The sequence below is a fragment of the Lynx rufus genome, unplaced genomic scaffold (assembly GCF_022079265.1).
Source record: "Lynx rufus isolate CCGP_SWC_20201006 ecotype Redwood Valley unplaced genomic scaffold, mLynRuf1.p SCAF_3, whole genome shotgun sequence".
Taxonomy (NCBI): Eukaryota; Metazoa; Chordata; class Mammalia; order Carnivora; family Felidae; genus Lynx; species Lynx rufus.
In genome coordinates, this window is record NW_025814845.1 from 180,718,682 (window position 1) to 180,741,630 (window position 22,949).

At 33.8% G+C, this 22,949-nt stretch overlaps 1 pseudogene; it reads left to right on the forward strand.

The window, feature by feature from the left end:
• The first annotated feature begins 16,835 nt into the window (after positions 1–16,835).
• On the forward strand, positions 16,836–20,718 carry LOC124521234 (40S ribosomal protein S25-like; annotated as a pseudogene).
• Positions 20,719–22,949: the final 2,231 nt, after the last annotated feature.

The window sequence follows — 22,949 nt, forward strand, 5'->3', positions numbered from 1 at the left end:
ATTGTTTTCAGGCCTAAAAATGAATAAATAAACACAAATATAATTAAATAAAAGTAAGCTGCAGGAATAAGGAATCTCAAAATTTACAGATATATAGAACTATTTTTAAAGTTTCAGGAAGGGTGTTCCTAATTATCGAAGAATTTTCAAAGGAGTCATTTGTCAGTGTTTAAGATACACTGTGTATGAATTATTCAAATATATACTTCCATAATTTAGTATATTTTTTTACCATATGGCATTTCCTTATTGGTGTGAACAAAGAGTATTTTCTCCTTCTTCTCCCACTGCATTTCTTTGCTCAAGGCATAATTTCTTATTCCAGTAATTTGTTCCTAGAGTAATTATTAATGAGTCTCATTATAATGTCATAAAGCAAATATGAAACTTTTAATTTTACATATAAGTCTAACTATATTTATAAATATATATAACAGAATTATGCATTATGTAGTTCATGCATAAATTACTTCTAAACAATAAATGTGGAAATAATATTAGAAGGAAAACTTAAAACTTATGAAACTCTCTAAAGGACAAAGTAAAATGCAGATTAAATGCATAGTTAATGTATTTTGAAAGTAATAAAAACTATAGCTACATGGAATATTAAGAAAAATTTTCCATTTAGTTTTTACTGTGTCAGTAAAAAGCAAATTTTTCATGCTTAATTACTTTTCTGGCAATGTAATTCATAGATGATTTTAAATTATGGGAAATAAATAGTATTAATTACAGAGTAATAATGTATTTTCTTGTTTTTTATGTATAGTGTGCTTCAAAATCCTAATTCCTTTTTTTGCTTTAAGTATTCAAATATCGTCCTATCCAGAGATATGACTGTCTATCTAAGACAATGCAATGAACCTGGGGAATCTACTTAATTTTATTTATATATAGTAATAAACGTAATCTAAGAAAATGAAAAAAAGAATGTTTTCTTCAGCCATTCTGGATAGCCCATTTTCTCATCTCTCCTGTTGGAAATTCTATTAATTTTTTTTGTCAAGATTCAACTCAAATACTACCTCTTTATTTCTTCCTCCATTTTCCCTGATTTTAGAGGCTCCACCCACTATACACTTAATTTTTTTTAACTGGGCTTCCTTTTTAGCATATTGATTTTTTCTTTGCAATATGGTTTATATTTCTTTGCCATTAAATTGCATATTTCAATACATCAGGGCCAACTTTTTTCTGTCTCCTACATTTATCATTCCGTGTTACACGTGGTTCATACAATGATGGTCTGCTGGATTCTCATTACTATATTTCTTTTTCCATCCACATTAATGAGGGTAATATAAAGTGTACAAATGACTGAGTAATACAGAATAAAATTAAAACAAAAGTTCCTACTTGAAAAATGTGTATACCGTATACATTTCTTCTTGGAGAAGAAATATAGGAGAAAGAATTGACAATATCACAAGTTTCACTTAAAACATAAACAGTATTATGATGCTGATTACATGTTAATTGAAAAGGCCATCATGCTAAACTCTATCTACACTATGATTAAAACTATAAAATACTTATATGCATTTTCAAGAGGTTTGTAATATAATATTGAAAGCAAATGAGTCACTATAGTATTTGTTGACTTTTTCTTGACTGTTCATATGTTTTTATGTCACAAGTATACAGTCCATTTACACAGTTCATTAAATAAGTGTCCAGAGGAGTCCATACAAGTCTACCTCCACACAGCATTATATCTCGACGTAGCAATTTCAAAATCCAAGATTCACTCTAAAAAATTAGGTGCAGACAATACTCTATTTCCTTGGAATTTTGGGGACGTCATATGTTACAGTTACAGGACTTTTTTTTTCCTTTTTTTTTCCTGATTTCAAAACTGTCTCTAAGGTAGCCAAATCCTTGCAAAACACAGCCAGTATATGATGGATGAGAAATAATTGTGCCATATCCCCTATCAATGAGATCCTAAATTTGACTTTTCCTGTTTGAGTAGAGCTTTAAAATACAAACTACTGTACTTTTCATATAAAATATTGGGGCGCCTGGGTGGCTCAGGCAGTTAAGCATCCAACTTCGGTTCAGGTCATGATCTCATGGCTCCTGAGTTCAAGCCTTGCGCCAGGCTCTGGTGCTGACACCTCAGAGCCTGGAGCCTGCTTCAGATTCTGTGTCTCCCTCTCTCTCTGCTCCTCCCTGCCACGCTCTTGCTCGCTCAAAAATAAACATTATAAAAATTTAATAAATTAAAATAAAATATATGGTATGTGATCAAGGCTTTGTGTGAATGTCTTGTAATTACATAATTGTGTTCCAAATACAATGATTTCAAAACTCACGATCTGTTTTATCGTAAAATAATTACACCAAATCCATCAACTAGTGTAACAAGATAACAATGATATATAAATTTCCAACATCACGAAGTCCTATAGCCATTTAAGATATTAATGTTAGAAATGTTTCAAAAAAAAGAAGAAAATAGAAGAAGTAAATTTGGTACGCTAAACACAACTAAAATAATCCAAGTAAGAACTGTGCAAAAGGACCATCAAGCGTAAGAATGAGATTAACACCACTAGTCAGGTATCAAAATTATCTGAAGAGCGAAGCTTGAGGTTTTATACGAATTTCTTGATTTAGTACAGAAGTGCAGTATAATAGATCAAAACAAACTTAATCAAAACTTTAGATGCCTCTATAGTAATAAATAAAGACTGCTATATTTTGGCATATGGTTATTTCCAAATGACTTGGCATTTTAATTTTCTAAAATTGCTATCACAAAACACTGATGTACCAAGATGCTTTTGGCAGCGGTGGTAGATAAACTATTTTCTTCCCCACCAGAATAAAGGTCAAACCGTTTAGTGAACCTGATTTAGGGTCCTGTCGGGGTCAAGTAACCTTAGTGACTGGTTAGCTCATAGGTAAAGATAGAACAGTGAAACATAAATTTCATGGGGATATAGTGTCATGGGGATATATTAGGTTGTCACATGACTGAGTGGATGGAGTTAGAGTGTATTATGCGAAGCGAAATAAGTCAGCCAGAGAAAGACAAATACCATATGCTTTCACTCATATGTGGACTTTAACAAACAAAAGAGATTTACATAGGGGGAAAAAAGGGAAAGAGACAAACCAAAAGACATACTCTTACCCACAGAGAACAAAATGAGGGTTGCTGGAGGGGAGGTGGGCTGGAAGATGGGTTAAATGGATAGTGGGGATTAAGGAGGGCACTTGTTGTGATGAGCACTGGGCTTTATTTGTAAGTGATGAACCACTGAATTCTACTCCTGAAACTAATATTACACTATATGTTAACTAGCTGGAATTTAAATAAAAACTTGAAATAAACAAAAAAGAATTACAAAAAATAGAGATAAATAAATAAGTACGTTTTCAAAACATCCACAAAAATGTGCTAGCTCAAGAAATGATTTTCATCATCCATAAAATGGGAATTATATAACATCACATAGGGGTGCTGAGAAGAATAATTACCTATCAGAATCTATAAGATTGTTTCATTGTTTATTGTGTCATTGCTGTTCAAAATTAGTAATGTGGAAACCAATATGAACTCTTTTTGAAAACACGTTAATCTTGGAAACAGCATCACAAGACTGGCTTCAAGGAAAGTAAAAGAGACCTTTCCATTCAGTACATTCTATTCAAGACAAATCATTTTGGTTACTTGGGGCCTCTGAACTAAACTTCTATTTCTGAGGTTGGTTTCTCTTTCCATGTAAACTTTCATATATGTTCCTGATACCAAAAGTTTTAACCTCCTCATTTTCCCATCAGGATACCTATTGTCAATCTCTCCCTTTCTCAACCAGACCAGGGCTCTGATTAATTATAGCATTAAGCATTCAAAAATTCTTTCAGTCCACAAATATTTCTTGAGTGTCACTTTGTTCAAGCCACAGAGGCAAATAAAGCCAACTCAAGAAGCTTAGAGTCAAATGTGGAGACAGACCTAAACAAATAATAACAAAACATTATGATGAGTACAATCAAATAGCAAAAAAGGCTGCCATATATTAGGAGCCCCTACACTACTGCCTTAAACTCTGGCAAATTTCCTGGATACCTACTTCGTTTTACTTGACCTTCCAACATAAACATAGTCAGGAAGTTATCAAAGTTAAACTTACTTTCTCCAAAGTGAGTTTAGAAATGTGTGGAACAACTTTTGGTTGTTACAGTGACTAGGACTTATCTAGTTTTTCATTTGGTGGGAAATTCCAGGAATAAAATTTCATTGTAGCATGCAGAATTTTTTTTTAAAAAAGGAAGAGATGGAAATTTTATCTTTGTTAATAAGAGTAAATATTTATTAGTTCCCAAACCACTTTGGGAAATTATTTTCAAATATCTACTAAACACATACATAGCCAATGAACTAGCATTTCCTAAGTATATAACAGAATGAAGTGCAAAGACAAGTCATAAAAAGATAAATGCAAGAATTTCAGAGCAGTGCTATTTATTATTGGCAAAAAAAGCAAACTACCCCAAAGTCTTTAAAGAACAGAATAAATTGCGTTACTCATACTATGAAACATTCTATGAAAATGAAAAAAAAATACAACTATTGCTCAAAGCAACAAAACGGATGAATTTCACAAACAAGATGTTGAATGAAAGAAGCAAAACACATAGTTTCATTCCATTTGTAAAAAATTCAAAACAGGCATAGGTAACCAATAGTGATAGAAATTTAATATGGTTATGGTTAGGGTTAATAACTGGGATGGAACGAAGAATGTTTCTGAAGGGCGGGTGATGTTTTCTCTTGGTATTTGATGGTGATTAAATAGGCATGTTCACGTATTAATTAATACGTATTATTAACAGCATTATATCCCTATAATCCCATCTTAAATTGAAATATTGTGAATTAAAATGCGTTTAAGGGGTGCCTGGCTGGCTCAGTCAGTAAAGGATCATGAGTTCGAGCCCCACGATGGGTGGAGAGATTACTTAAAATTTAAAAATCTTAAAAGGCAAGGGAATTAAAAGCAAAAATGAACGATTAGGACCTCATAAAGATAAAAAGCTTCTGCATAGCAAAGGAAACAATCAACAAAACTAAAAGGCAACCAGCAGAATGGGAAAAGATATTTGCAAATGACATATCGGACAAAGGGCTAGTATCCAAAATCTATAAAGAGCTCACCAAACTCCACACCCAAAAAACAAATAATCCAGCGAAGAAATGGGCAGAAAACATGAATAGACACTTCTCTAAAGAAGACATCCAGATGGCCAACAGGCGCATGAAAAGATGCTCAACGTCGCTCCTCATCAGGGAAATACAAATCAAAACCACACTCAGGTATCACCTCACGCCAGCCAGAGTGGCAAAATGAACAAATCAGGAGACTAGAGATGCTGGAGAGGATGTGGAGAAATGGGAACCCTCTTGCACTGTTGGTGGGAATGCAAACTGGTGCAGCCTCTCTGGAAAACAGTGTGGAGGTTCCTCAAAAAATTAAAAATAGACCTACCCTACGACCCAGCAGTAGCACCGCTAGGAATTTACCCAAGGGATACAGGAGTACTGATGCATAGGGGCACTTGTACCCCAATGTTTATAGCAGCACTCTCAACAATAGCCAAATTATGGAAAGAGCCTAAATGTCCATCAACTAGTGAATGAATAAAGAAATTGTGGTTTATATACACAATGGAGTACTATGTGGCAATGAGAAAGAATGAAATATGGCCTTTTGTAGCAACGGGGATGGAACAGGAGAGTGTGATGCTAAGTGAAATAAGCCATACAGAGAAAGACAGATACCATATGTTTTCACTCTTATGTGGGTCCTAAGAAACTTAACAGGAACCCACGGGGGAGGGGAAGGAAAAAAAAACAGAGGTTAGAGTTGGAGAGAGCCAAAGCCTAAGAGACTCTTAAAAAATGAGAACAAACTGAGGGCTGATGGGGGGTGGGAGCGTGGATGATGGGTATTGAAGAGGGCATCTTTTGGGACGAGCACTAGGTGTTGTATGGAAACCAATTTGACAATAAATTTCATATATTTAAAATAAATAAATAAATAAATAAATAAATAAATAAATAAATAAATAAATATCTTAAAAAAAAGAAAATGTATTTAATACCTCTAACCTACCAAACATCATAGCTTAAGCTAGCCTACCTTAAATGTCCTCAGAACACTTATATTAACCTACAGTTGGGCAAAACTATCTAACACAAAGCCTATTTCATAATAAAGTATTGAACATCTCATGTAATTCACTAAATACCATGCTCAAAGTAAAACACGGACTGGGTGTATGGGGAAAGAACAGTTCTACCGGGAGTGGAGGCTTGTGTCACCGGCCAGCATCAAGACAGAGTACTGTGCCACATGTCACTATCCCGGGGGAAAGATCAAAATACAGTGTGAAGTACAGTTTCTAGTGAATGTGCATCACTTTCACACCAGTGTAAAGTTGAAAAACTGTTAAGCGAAGCCATCGTAAATTGAAGACCATCCATACTAACACTGTATATACCCAACACCATAACCTCAAATTGTATGAAGTTTACAGAACTAAAAGGAGAAATAGGTAAGTTCAGGGCTATACCTGTGTATTTTAATACCTCAGTGTCAGTAACTAATAAAACAAGTAATGAGAAGTAAGGATGCAAGAGACTTAAAAATATAATTAATCAACTTGGCCAGATATACACCTATAGAACCCTCAGCCCAACCTTTATACAATGAACATTCTTTATAAGTGCACATCGAACATTTGACAAAATAGACCATTTACGAAATTAACCATTCATCAGTACGCATAATATGCTATGCCATAAACAAAGTTTCAACAAATTTCAAAGAACTAAAATCATAAAGGTTATTTAGTGTGACCACAGTGGAATTAAATAAGAAATCATATATAGGAAGGTAACTAGATCTTCAAGAAATTATTTTGAAAGTAAGCCATGTACCTCTAAATAAGTCTTATGTTAAATGGAAATTAGATATATTTTAAGCTGAATGAATACATAACACATAACTTGTGGAGTGCAGCTGAAACAGAGTTTAGAGGAAGATTTATAGTTTTCAAAAGTGTATAAACACAAACTTTTGTTTAATCAATGTCGATTACAACCATATTGAGATACAATTTAACCTTATCAAACTATTAAATGATAAAAATTCTCACAGTAAGTACTGACAAAAAAAAAATCCAGAATAGGAACTCTTACAAAGTAATGATTTACGTGTAAATTATACTAACCGCTTGGAAGAAAAAAACATATAGAGTTGAAGTTGTATTTATCGTATAACCTAGGACTTGTACTGAGATACATGTGTTATAAAACTATATGTTAAACACATATACTATACTCCAAAAACATTTTCAAGAATAGCAGCTTTATTTGTAATAGTTAAACAAAAGGAAAATTAACTGCATGTGTAATGAAGTTCCACTGGACAGTGAAAAATAATGAACATTTAGTTATCAGCATGAATTACTGCCAGAAAAATAATGTTGAGTAGAAAAAAATCAAGTTGCTGAAATATAGAGAGACAGATACACGGAGAGAAATATTTATAGAAATACATGTGTTGTTTTTCTAATCATTTAAGATACTTTTGGTGTCACGTCCATCATTTACATAATATTGAAATATAAGATTCAAACAGACAGACACTATTATGATTCAGGTATATATCTATGTAATAAAAGAGTAAATAAATACATGGAAATACTGAACATCAAATTCATGACAGAGGGAGCAATGCAATCTGGGGGGTGGTACCTGGGCCTCCAGAATGCTGGTAACATGTTATTTCTTGAATTATACTGTGGGTATACACATTGTACAACTTATACCAGTCTTTCTCTTTTGTATTTTTATATATCATAGAATACTTTATATAAAGTATATATATATATATATATATATATATATATATATATATATTATATACATAAGGTGTATATATATTATATAGATAAGGTATCTGTATATTATATATAACATATATATTACATATATAAGGTATATATAATATATATAAGGTATATATAATATATATATAAGGTATATATATAATATATATATTTTTATACATATATATAAAATAAAAGTAAATATTTCCAATTTTTAAATCAATGAGTACATTGGTATTTTTCCTTAAGTACAAACATTTAATTGTTGGGACGCCTGGGTGGCGCAGTCAGTTAAGCGTCCGACTTCAGCCAGGTCACGATCTCGCGGTCCGTGAGTTCGAGCCCCGCGTCGGGCTCTGGGCTGATGGCTCAGAGCCTGGAGCCTGTTTCCAATTCTGTGTCTCCCTCTCTCTCTGCCCCTCCCCCGTTCATGCTCTGTCTCTCTCTGTCCCAAAAATAAATAAACGTTGAAAAAAAAATTAAAAAAAAAAACATTTAATTGTTTTGGCTTAAAAATAATTTGTTTTCCTAAAATGTATAGTAAAGTGTATCAAATGTCTCTAGTAGTCAACAAGATGATGATTTAGTCCCTTTCTTTGTCTTTTAATTATATTTTAGACTTCCTAAAATTTGACTATCCTCAAATCATTATGTTTAAATTCTTGGTAAATCTGCCATAGTCATTCCACATACAGCTAGATTAAGTGACAATAATTTATTGTGTTTTTCCTTTTCTATTTTAACCTATATTGATAGAATGATGATACCTTTGTAAAATGAAGTAAAAATATTTTCTCATTTTTCTAATGTCCAACAAATATCCAATAATATATACTGTAATGAATAAATATTCATTTTGGAAATTATTCTTTATTTAAATTTTTATTTTAAGTGGTCTTCTTATGCACAAACTTAAACTTATGAGATAAATGTTTCATGACACAATCTCAAATTGATAAAATATAGGTCTCCTTTTTGTTTGATGACCAACAATTGACAAACTTCCTTGTACCCACCACCTGAGGTCAGAGTTAGCAAGGAATTACATCCATTTCATTGTTCCTCCCTCAACCTAGAAACACATACCCCCACACACAAGATACCCACTCTTCTGCATTATTTGTGATGTGCTTCTTCTATATCACAGTTTTTAAAATCATGTCATTGTATTTCTAAAAACTGACTGCTTAGCTTTAATTTTCTCGTTACAAGAAGTTTCGTGTTTTATTTGGCTCCTTCTGTAATTTACTTTCTTCAATCAGTAGTATAATGAAAATATTTATCTTTATTCTTTATTATAGTCCTCTTCATTCAATTTGACTGCTGTATAATATTCAATTGTGTGAGCATACTGAAATATATTTATTCAGTTGCTTGCCAATTGCCATTTGGGTGGTTTTTTCTTAATCTTTGAAGAAGATAAATTTGGAAAGCTATCTAGTCTCGATCATTTTTTGTGATATAATCTCAGATGACTTTTGTTAAGGCAATGTATTCTCATATGTCTACTCTGATTTATATTTCTTACTAAATCCATCTAAAAGTATATATTAGTTTCAAATTTATAAATTTGTATAGTACACTGGTTCACATACATCATATTTTGAAAACTTAAATATTAAGCAAAAAAAAAAAAAAAAAAGAAACCAGCCATAACCATCCCATCTGGAGTTAACACCCTCTAAATTCCTCAAGAAACACATTGCTGCATATACTTACAGACTTTTTCCTACCCATGTATTTTGTCTCTCAAAAATAAAATAAAATGAAAATATTGTTAGAACATCTATTTTTATCTTTCCTTATTAGAACTACTGGAGTCTATAATACTCATGACATCACAGGATTCAATGTATGTATATATCAGAGAAAACTATTGAAATGAGCCAGTTCTTTCATTACTAAAGCAGTTGAACAGTTTTATTTTGTTATCTGTATTTTGTGAATGATCTTCTCAAACCCTTTACCCATTTCCTTTTGTTATTCATCTTTTTTAATCTTTAATATTTGAAGAATATTATATTTTTATATAGGTTGTAAATGTTTGCTGACTTTCCATTTATCTTCCATCTAAATAGATATTTATTTATATTTGTGAGGTACTTAAATACTTAATTTTGCATAGTTAAATGTATAATTTTAGTTATGATTTTTGATTTTGTTAACTGACTTTAACAAAATGTTCTCAGTTTGCTAAAATGTAAATATATAGTTATCTGTATGTTTACTTGCATGATACATATTTAACTTTACGTAGTTAAATGAATACATAAATTTAGTTATGATACCTGATTTTATTCTCTGACTTTAAAAAATCTTCCCAATTTGTTAAAATGTAAATATACAGTTTTATATTTACAGTTGTATACTTATATACAAGTAAATTTGTATGTTTACTTGTAGTTATCAGGTGTGCTTGGGAAGAGGGGGATATGTTTCATTTAAGTTTTTATTCCATCAAAAGTTTAACCTCCATTCTAAGTGTAACTCTGTCCCCCTCCAAAATCTGCTGTTTTGTGTCAAAGAGTAATGTCACTCCATCACCAGATCCTTAAGTATAGCTGCTGCACCTCTCCTGGGCCCTCAGTGCTGTTGCTCTTAAATACTCTTCTACGATGACAAACACAATCTATCTGGTGGGTTCCCAATTTTTCCAAAGCCTGTTCTATATAGCTCTCATTCTTCCAGATTTTGAGGAATTAAAGGGTTTCTGCCACACCTTCTAATTTGGAATTCCTACTTTTCCCTTGGAATCTAGCACTTCTGCCATTGCAAAGAAAATCAACTTCTAAGTACATATAAACACTGGGTAGTTCATAAAGAACAGATATATATTGGCCTCAGTTCTGGTGGCTCCAGGTTTAAGATAAGGGTGCCAGCATGATCAGATCAGAACCATGTTTCAGGTATCAGACTTCTAGTTGTATCCTCGCAGTAGTGATAAGGGATCTCTGGAGCACTAATCCGATTCATAAGGGTTCCATCCTCACTACCTAGCAGCTCCTAAAAGTGCCACCTCCTATTACCATCACCCTCATGAATTTGGGGGGACATAAATATTCACATCATAGCATTATACCTAACAGAAATTTTTTTCAATGCTCCCCTTTGGATAGCCTTTAAGCTGATACACATGCCCCAACATCAGGATAATGTTTAAATTCCTGCTGATGGGGGGTGGAAGGGAGGGGCAAGTGGGTGATGGGCACTGAGGAGAGCACGTATTGAGATGAGCACTGGGTGTTGTATGGAAACCAATTTGACAATAAATTTCATATTAAAAAAATAAAATAAATTCCTACGGCTATTTCTATAGTACTTGAGAAAGGTCATGTAAAATGTATTTCTTCTACCTCTTTCCTCTCACATTACATGGAAATGTTAAAATGGAGGCTTTTCAGTATGGCAGTGAAATAATGAGAGAGATTAAAAATTAGAAGAGTACTTTAGATAACGAGAAAATTCTACCAGGATGTAAAAATAAGCTCATTAATTCTTAGGGAGGAAAAAAAAAAAAAGCAAAGAATATAGTGAACAGGAGGGGAGGAAGAAATACAGAGGATTCAAGTTACTGTTTTAGAAAGATCTTCAAGTAACACCATTCATATTCTGTAAATTAAGCAAAAAGGGTAAAAGAATAAGTAGAGATAGATAATAATAGTTTTGATAACAAAAAATAATTTTTGTAGGTTTAATATAGTTCACTGAAATAGATTTATATAAGACAGAAATAGAGTTTTTTAATTGAACTTGAACTAGGAAAATTTCAATTCCCACATGATTACTGACCCTATTATCATTCTGCAACAAGACAATGTTTTTCTTCAACAAACTCCTACCCCCTATATATAAGAGTAATGTAGTATATCTTTGTCCATGATGAAAGGAAAATCTCAGGTAGTTTCAGCAGTTTTCACAGCTCCTAGATTTGTAAGGAGTTCTTCAAGGGTCATATGATAGTGGACAGAAGTGGTCCATGGACAATTTGCCTGAGTTCACACGGAAAGCGGGTATCACTGGTAAGTCTTAAATCCAGACTGCCTGACCAGACTCGAAAATCTTCCTAACTGATCTTCTGGTATTCACTTTCTCCAGACAGATTTTGATTTAATTATTTTTAAGTTTGTTTATTTTGAGAGAGAGAAAGAGAAGGGCATAGAGAGAGGAAGAGAGAGAATCCCAAGAATCTGTGCACAGTGAGCACAGAGTCTGATGCAGGGCTCGAGCTTATAAACCATGAGATCATGACCTGAACCAAGATCAAGAGTCAGACACTCAACCTACCAAGGCACCCAAGAGCCCCAATTTTGATTTAATTCTTATTGGCACCTTTCCCAGATGTGCATCAAATATTACCTGTAATATGCATATGTGAGTTTAGCAGACAGAATTCTGCAGTTAAATAAATGAAGTCAAATAGTCTTTTTCAATGAAGTATGCAGGAAAAGTCCTTATGGATGAACATGGCAAAATTCTTTAGGAGGTGCTCTATTATGTGATGTTTTCAAAATTATTTAACCATTTGGTCTGAGGTATGTGGATGAACTGATGTTCAGCAGAACACTCTTTGCAAGTCATGTTGTTTTATGTTTATTTAGTTGAGAGAGAGAAAGAGAGAGAGGCGGGGTGGGGGGTGGTGGAGATGGAATCCCAAGCAGGCTCTAGGCTCTGAGCTGTCAGCACAGAGCTCCACGCTGGGCTCAAACTCCAAACTGCAAGACCATAACCTGGGCCAAAGTTGGACACTTAATCTACTGAGCCACCCAGGTACCCCTGGAAGATCATCTTATAGTTTATGTATATCCTTCAATTAAAAAAGAATTTATTATACCATCTCAAAGGGAGCTACTGACTAAATTTTGAACTCAGATATTTGGCAAAGAGAAAATTCTAATTGGTTCCAAGATAAGAAAAATTCTGAAATTAGAGATGCTACTTAGCACAGCATTAACCGCAATGGATACAATTATGAATAAGCCAGATACAATTTCGGCCCACATGGAACATACAGTTGAGTCAACTGTACAAACATACAACAATCTTGCAAACAAATAATAATTTCACAGTTGTAAAATTACAATTGTTGCTATAATAAGTGTTATAAAGAAAACAATACTTGTGTTATAATCTATGATCCAGTAAGAGGGAAGAGTATGTTTGAGCTCAAAATTGAAGAACAAATGAGAGAAAAGCAAGTGAATATGTGTCAGAAGAACATTAAAAGCAGAGAGATGATCCCGTGCAAAGCACTGGGGTGACAGGGAATGCAAGTTTTTATAAGGCAAGTTGGAAAGAATGAAGGAGAATATTATATGAGATAAAGCTAAAAAAGTAGGAAGAGACCAATCCTTGTGGCTCCTTTTAAGTTAGGTAAAGATATTTATTTAAGGTCAACTAAAGAGTTTGGAGCAGAGAAAATGGCATGTTATTTTTATTTTGAAATGGTTAATCTGTCTAGAGATAACAGGATATGACAAATTCAATAATACTAGACATTGCAAAGATACCTGCTATAGTCCAGGAGATAAATGATGCTCTACTACAGGCAAGATGGAATATAGAATTTGACCAGGGTAGTGGTAGAGTAAAGCAATATTTGAGAGCTAAAATTTATTGGACTCAGTAGAAATATGTATTTGGATTGTGAGGGAGATCATCGCAAAGATAATTCCCAAACAATTCCTTGTTTGCAAAAATGATTTTATGTAGTAAGAAAAAAAAAAACACACAAACACATACACACACACATACCTATACATACAGATACACAATACGAATGAATGAATAAAATGAATGAATGAATGGGGATGGCATCATCACGAGAGAATAAGAATTTTCTACTGTTCTCCCTTAAAAGAACTCCAGTTTAAACAATTATCCATGGATAAGAGATCCTTTATGGAAGTCCAGGAATCCAGTGGAGAAGTTCTAGCACACTGCTGGAGCAAAGAAAGTCTGAAATTTGACATAATAAAGAGGGTAAGTGGAACAGTTTCATGTTACTCACATCATCCCTCCCCAAAGCGGCACAACTCCGTGCCTAGAGAGACTTTTCTGACCAGTTATTTTTTCCACAGGGAAGAGAGCTGAGAGCGCGTGAATAAGCTCCAGGCCTTGCCAGTTCTGTGGGATTCTGGCAAAGACACCCACTTCTTTCTTGCCTCATCTAGAATACTGAGGTATGCTGCAAGATTGCGGAATGTGAAACATCTGGGGGAGTGCCATTAAAGAGATATGGATCCTATCAGCTCTCCTGCAGACTCCATCAAAAAGCCCACTCACAAGCCCCTAGGAATGCCTCACTTGTAGAGCCCCCAAATGGCCCACATGCACCACTAGTGCTTCGGGCACCTTCTACACTTACCCCACCCTGTGGCCAGCTCCCTGTGTGAGCTCTCCATGGCAGGGGGAGTGAACTGTGACAGGGAGCTAATGAGTACTCACGGGACCACCATAATTTCCCAGTAACTGAACTCAAAGATACAGAAATCTACAATTTGCCTGATTAAGAATTCAAAGTAACTGTTTCAAAGAAGCTCAGTGAGCTACAGGAAAACACACAAAGCCAATTTCATTAAATTAGAGACACAATACATAACAAAATGAGAAGTTTACCAGAGACATAAATCATGTAAAAGAGCCCAACAGAAATTCTAGAGCTGAAGGATACAATGAATGAAATGAAATGTAAGACAGCATTGACAACAGATGCATCAAACAGAAGAAAGAACATCAAGTGGAAGGCAGGAGTTGTGAAATCATCCAGTCATAGGAGAACAAAGGAAAGCCTACATGAATTATATCATTTAGAGAAACAATCTATGTATTACTGTAGTCTCAGAATCAGGAGAGAGAGAGAAGGGAACAGAAAGCCTATTTAAAGAAAAAAAAAAAAAAAGGCTGAGAATTTCCTAAAATTAGTGGAGAGATTTGGACACAAGTTCATAAAACTAACAGGTCACACAAAAACTAAAACAGAAAAGTATCTTTTCCAAATTTATAACAAGACTGTCTAAAATCAAGAATTTTAAAAGTAACAAAAGAAAAAAGAAATTCTCACATACAAGGGAATCCCTAGAAGGCTATCAGTGGATATGGATAATATAATCAAAGTTCTGGAAAGAAAAACTGCCTAACAATACTTTACCTGGTAAAGTCCCTTAGAAATTAAGGTGAGATAAAGATGATCCCAAAAAAATTTAAAGCACAGAGACTGGCATCACTAACCTGCCTTACAAGAAAAGCTATAAGGAATTCTTCAAGAAGAAACCAAAGGATGTTAATTCGTAACATTAAAGCATATGAAGATACACAATACACTGGTAAAGGTAAGCATATAGTCACATTCAGAAGACTCTAATATTGTAATAAGGTGGTGTGTTAATCACTTAACTCAAGTATAAAAGTTAAAAAGCAAAAGTATTAAAAAGAGCTATAATAATTTGTTAAAGGATACCTAATGTAAGTAGTAGTAAATTGTGACATCAAAAATATAAAATGTGAAGGATTAAAGTTTTTGTATGCAATTGAAAGTAGCGTAAAATAGACTGTTATATCTGTAGGATGTTTTATGTAAGACTCATAGCAACCACAAAGCAAAAACCTACAGTAGATATGCAAAAGATAAAAAGAAGAGAATCAATATCATTGTGGGAAATTATTAATTCACAAAGCAAGGCACTAGGAGAGGAAGACAGAACAATGAAACTTTAAAACAGCGAAAAAAAAAACAGTAAGATATCGTTACTAAGTCCTTACCTATAAGTAATTACTTAGAATGTAAATAGACTAAATTCTCCATTTAAAGTCATGCAGTGGGTTAGTGTATGAACAAAAAAAAGACCAACTATATGTTGCCTACAAAAGACTCACTTCAGCTTTAAGGATACATAAGGACTAAAAGGAATGGGTTAGAAAAGATACTCCATGCAAGGAAAAACCAAGAGAGCAGAGGAAGCTACATTTATATTAGACAAAAGAGACTTCAATACAAAGCTGTAATGAGAGAAAGAAGGTCATTCTGTAAGATAAAGGGAACAATTCATCAAGAGGATATACAGTCACAAATACACATGCACACAACTTTGAAGCACCTAAATATTTTAAAAGCAAATACTGAGAAATCTAAAGGGAGAAATAGACAACACAATAATAGCGGACAATGTCAATACAGCACTTTCAACAAAAGGTAAGTAACCCAGACAGAAAATCAATAAGGAAACATTGGACTTAAATTACAATTAAATCAAATGGACCTAAGAGATATATAAAGAAATTCCACCCAATAGCAATAGAATATACATTCCTCTTAGATGTACATGAAATATTGTCCAAAACAGATGATACATTATATCACAAAACGAGTCATAGCAACCTTAAGAACAAGTATCTTTACTGACCACAAAGTATGACTAGACATCAGTAACAGGAGGAAAATTGAAAAATGCACAAATATGTACAAATTAAACAATACATTCTGACCAACAGGTCAAAGAAGAAATGAAAAGGGAAAAACATCTTGAAACAAAGTGTAACATAACATGCCAAAACCTATGGAATGCAGCAAAAAGTAGTTTAAGAGGGAATTAAAAAAAAAACAAAGACAACCTAACTTTACACATCAAGGACAAGAGAAACAGAACTAAGTCAAATTTAGCATAAGGAAGGAAATAACAATGATTAAAGCATAAATAAATGAAACAGAGACCAGAAAACCAATAGAAAATATCAAACTATGACCTGATTTTTTAAAAATTTAAACAATACTGACAAACCTTTAGTTAGAAAAAAAGAGAGAAGTTTCAAATATATAAAATGAGACCTAAAAGAGAAGATATTACAACTGATATTACAAAAATTCAAAGGATGGTTTTTCATCCAACATTTTAGCAAGGCTGCAGAGGTAGCTGCTAATCTCCAAGTTTTACATGCCACCCAAGGACTACAAGAAGAAGAAAGATGCTGGATGGTCAGCTAAAGAAGATAAAGACCCAGTGAACAAATCTTGGGACAAGGCCAAAAAGAAGTGATCCAAAGGCAAATTTCAAGACAGTCTCAACAACTTGGTCTTGTTTGACAAAGTAACACATGACAAACTCTGTAAGGAAACTTCGAACTATAAGCTTATAACTACAGCTTATTGTCTCTGAGAGACTGAAGATTTGAGGTTCCCTGGCCAGGGCAGCCCTTCAGGAGCACCTCAGTAAAAGACTTACTAAACTGGTTTCAAAGCAGAGAATTCAAGTAAGTTATACCAGAAACACCAAGGAGGGAGATGCCCCAGTTGCTGGTGAATATGCAAGAACAGATCCCACCAACTGTACATTTTGGAAAACAAAACTTTATTAAATCAAAAAAAAAATCAAAGGATGATAAGAGGCCACTATGAACAATTACATGCAAAAAATGGATAACTTAGAAGAAATGTATAAAGTTTTCCACATATATAAGGTACTAAAGAGTGAAGCATGAAGGAATAGGAAATCTGAACAGATCAATAATGAATGAAATTAAACTATTAATCAAAAAGCTCCCAACAAAGAAAAGCCCAGGACCAGATGGTTTTATAGGTGAATTTTATTAAATATTTAAAGAATGAACACCAACACTTCTTAGACTCTTCCAAAGAATTACTAAGAAAGAAGCACTTTCAAAATCATTTTATGACACCAGTGTTTCCTGATATTATTGGCCAATATCCCTGATGAATAGAGATGAAAAAATTCTCAACAAAATACTAGCCAACTGAACTCAACAGATAATTTTAAAAAATCATACAGCATGGTAAAGTGGGCTTTATTCCTGGGATGCTGAATGGTTCAACAGACACAAATGAATGAATGTGACACATTAGTAGAATAAAGGATAAAAATCATATGATTATGTCAATACATGCAGAAAAGGTGTTTGACAGGGGCACCTCGGTGGCCCAGTCATCTGAGCATCCAACTCACGATTTCTGCTCAGGTCATGATCTCATGGTTCGTGAGATCAAGCCCTGCATCAGGCTCTGTGCTGTCAGCTCTGACAGCAGAGCCTCTTGGGATTCTCTCTCCATCCCCCTCTCTCTCTGCACCTCCTCCACTCATGTGCACTTGCTCTCGCTCTCTCTCTCAAAATAAACACTAAAAACAAAAAATGATTTTACAAAATTTAGCATCCTTTTATGTTAACTCTCAAAAAAATAATTATATAAGGAACATACATCAACAGAACAGAGGCCATATAGGACAGGCCCACAGTTAACATCCTACTCAATGGTAAAGGGGTGAAAGATTTTCTTGTAAGACCTGGAATGAGGCAATGGTGCCTACTGTTCACTCCTGTTCAACATGAAACTGGAAGTCCTAGCAAGCAATTAGGCAAGAAAAAGAAACAAAAGGCATCCAAATCAGAAAGAAAAACGTAAAATTATCTGTTTGCAGATGATATGATCTTATATACAGAAACTCACAAATACTCCACCAAAAATTGTTACAACTAATAAATTCAGTAAAGTTGCAGAATACAAAATCAACAAACTTCAGTTGCATTTCTATAAACAAAAAAACTATCTAAAAACAAAATAAACAATCCCACTTACAATAGCATCAAAAACAATCAAATATTTAGGATTAAATTTAACCAGGAGGTGAAAGGCTTATACAATGAAAACTGTAAGACGCTGATGAGACAAACAGAAGAAACAAATAAATGCAAAGATATCCACTGTTCATGGATCAGAGAATCAGTATTGTTAAAATGTCCATACTACTCAAAGCCATCTATAGATTTAATGCAATTCCAATCAAAATTCCAATGACATTTCTCACAGAAATAGAATAATCCAAAAATTTATATGGCACTTAACCCTGAATAGGCAAAGCAATCTTGCAAAAGAAAACCAAACTGGAAGCACCACACTTCTGAATTTCCAACTATGTTACAAAGCTGTAATAATCCAAATCGTAAAGTACTGGCATAAAAATAAACATATAGGCAAAAGAAACAGAATTGACAACCCAGAAATATACCTACACATATATGGTCAAGTAATTTTCAAGAAGGGTGCCATGAATACTTAAAGGGGAAAGGATAGTCTTTAAGAAATGTTGCTAGGGAAATGGATGTTCCTATGTAAAAGAAACTGGACCCCTATATTACAGTACTCACAAAAATTAACACAAAATGAATTAAAGACTTAGATGCAAGACCTGAAACAATAAAATACCTAGGAAAAAATGTATGGAAGAAGCTCCTAGACATTGGTCTTGGCAATATTTTTTTTTGCATATGACACCAAAATATTTCAGTAAGGCTTAAACAAAAGCACAAGCAATTAAAACAAAATAAACAAGCAGGACCATATTAAACTAAAAACCATCTGCCTGTCAAAACAAATAATCAATAAAATGAAAGGGAAAACCTACAGAATAGGAAAAATGTTTGCAAGTCATTTATCTGGTAAGAGATTAATTTCCAAAACACATAAAAAACTCATGAAACTTTTTTTTTTCATAAGAAGACATACAAATGGCCAAGTGGTGTATGAGAAGATGTTCAACATCACTGATCATCAGGGAAACACAAATCAAAAATCACAATGAGACTTCACCTCACACCTGTGAGAATGGTCATAATCAAAAAGAAAAAAAAGATTACAAATGCTGCCATGAATGTGGAGTAAAGGAAGTCCTTATGTACTGTTGGTGGGAATGTAAACTGCTGTAGCCAGTGTGGAAAACAGTATAGAAATTCCTCAAAAAATTAAAAATAGCAATCAATACCATACGATCCAGTGTTCCCACTACTAGATATCTACTAGAGATATCCGCACCTCCATTTTCACTGCAGCATCAATGACAACCACCAAGACATGGATACCACCTAAGTGCCCACTGATGAATGAATAAATATGGTCCATATATACAATGTACATATATACATTATCTGAAAATAGAAGACGGCCTCATCAATCAAGTTTCAACTGAGAAAGTGAGAAGAGAATTGCTGCACCTTGTACTCTTAAGAGAGAAGTACCATATTTAGTGAATTGTTTCAATTTTTAAAGCAACCTATACCAATTTCTTTTTTGTACTTCTACTGACATATCAAGATGGCCAGAAAAAAAGCATTAGTGGGATCTAAAACAATAAAGATTCCTGGCAGGTCCTGGTTGCAGTATAAGCATCCCAGATGTGTTACTGTTTCTCTCATAGTCTAGAACTCAATGGAAGGGCAGTTCATGCCTCAGTAGCAAAATATTTGCTTTTTTAATTTTATTTTTTTATTTTTTAAAATTTATATCCAAATTAGTTAGCATGTAGTGCAACAATGATTTCAGGAGTAGATTCCTTAGTGCCCCTTACCCATTTAGCCCATCCCCCCTCCCAGAACCCTTCCATTAAGCCTGTTTGTTCTCCATTATTTGCTTCTAATTCCCATGACCCTGGATCATATTGTTTAGATATTTTGGTATTCAAGAAAAACAATCTCTACCAAGCAACACAATAATGTTTCCAGCAGCGTGAACACTTAGATTGAAACCAAGTAAGTATACAGAACAAGATATTTCGGTGTTAGGAGTGATTGATCCATACTAACAGGGAACAAAATACTGCTGCTCTATTATTAGAACCAACAAGTATACTGATAGACCTTAGATGTTCCTTGCTTTGTACCTCCATGCCCAGAAGCAGATGTTTACTCCTACTCTTACACCTCTCTGAAGGCAGGACTATCAAGAGCTTAAAATTTCATTGGGAGAAGACCTACATCCAGCTCAACGCTTTGCCAGAGTACATGGGTACTGTATACGCTGTTAGCATTTAATCCTATCTCCATAAAAGGAAACATAAGCTTTTGTAACGTGGTTTCTTTGTATCTGGTGATGTGGTTACAAAATCCTCCAGAACCACAGGCACAGGAGAAAGGAATTCGGTAGACCAAGATAAACAAAGGTGTAAATTCAGATTCAGTCATTCACAAAAATAGGATTATATAGCTTTATAAGCCAAGTTACTCTATTGAAAAAATACTTCCAAATTCTATCATAATGGAGTTTGATAGCTCATAGCTTCATTTATTGTTTAATTACAGTAGGTCTTTTTTTTTTTTCAGTAAGGCTTAAACAGATATTAGAGTTGGAAAGAAGGAGAAAATTTTAATATGAGGTAGGGAACTTTTTATATTTTCAGATAAATGTGATCACAGAAACATGATATCAAAGTACAAGAGCTATCTATACATGTAACTCCCTATTTCTCTTTTTTACAATTGAGCTCATACAGCAAGGGAGTACATTAAATAAACTGAGGACAGCAACAAGGACAGATTTTACTGTGTTACCACTAAGAAGCATGCCTACATCAAATAAACTAGGTAACCCAGTGTGGTCATGTGCAGTGAGTCAGGCAGTGGAGGTTAGCTGTTCAGTGTCCTGTGATGCAATGAATTATTTGATGAGCCAGGAGGCCACCCATGGGCTCTGTCAAAGCAACTTGAGTGGTTCCCTAGCAGAAACCTGGACTTGAGTCACTAGACTATCACAGGACAGAAGACACACAGTCTCAGTATCTATAGTCATTGGGAGCCAATATAAGGCCAAGTTAGCCAGTATGTACTCAAAGTCTAGCTACTAATGGACCCAGAGAAGTGTGATTACTAGTCACAAAGTTCCAGAAAAGGAATATCCAGAAAAAAAGGTAACCTTATGTTATAGAGTCATGAAAACCAGCTTGTATATTCCATACCAGCATATTTCCCTGTGTAAGTGAAATATTTCATTTTGAAAAGTCCACATTTTTCTTCCACTATCTACATTCTCTTTTAAGATAACACAGGTACTTCAGCTTATTTTTTACAGCAGATAACCATGTAAATATTAAATGACTCCAAGTGTTAATTTATTGCAATATATTAATTTTATTATATTAAGTCCAGAACTTTTTATGGTAGCAATCCATCATTTATAATCTATGAATAAAATACAAAGTAACAAGAGTAAGACTTGTTTTTAAGTTAGAAACTCAAATTTAGGAGAGGTCTTAAAAACAAATAGCTTTAATATTCTGAACTGATTTTCTCATAAATAGCAGCTTTGTATTTGTTTTGGTTGTTTTTTATTAAATCCTATATCTTGACAGAAATCTGCAATCAAAGCCACTTTGGAGATAAGATAGTATTGAGTTCAGAATACCTGTACAGTCTCCTAAATATAACCTATAAAAATAAGTTTGTTTTGAGAAAGAACACGTCCTTTAGACCATTTGCAAAATACAAGAAATAACATATTTTCAGTTGTTTTTGCTGTCACAAGGGGAAAAAAATAGCTAAACATATCTAAAGAGGCCCACAGTCTAATCTAGCAGTCTTTAATTATGTAGACTGCCATTTTTAAAGAGTCAGTAAGATGAAGGAAAAATATGCTTTGAAATAATATGGATCAGAGTCTAAATTGTGGTCTAACCATTACTGCACTTCATTTTTCTGTGAAGCACATTTGTTTTTCACATTTCACAATTCTTGAAGACAAGAAACATTCAGCCAGTCATGATGCAGTTGTCATTGCCTGTATATGAGTAAACACCAGAGGTTTGGGGCAAAGTAGCAAAATGTGTGTCTGTGACTGGGAAAACAAACTTGGACACAGTGGTAAAATACATTTTAATTCTAGAAGCAAGTGATTGTGAGCTAGTGGTGATAATGGAGTAGAACAGTTCTACCTACTTGCAAAGCCGGATTTAATTTTGATGCAAAAAGATTTAAATTATTTTATGGATTCCTTAAAAAAATGCTGTTCCACTAACTTTCTGGTATGACAGAGCCGCAGAGGACTATGTGTGCAAAAAATGTGGTTTATTAGCATCAAAATGTTGATTCAGAAAAATCAGGCTCTGAATATGAACAAATATTAAGAATATCTTAACTAATCCATTGACCTGTATTTTCCTTTTAAATATGTAAAACATATTTATATGAAGATATATATGCCAAATTAGGCGTAAAGGAGATCCTTCAGTATGTATGAAATTTCAAGTCAGAAAAGAGTATTATGTCACAAA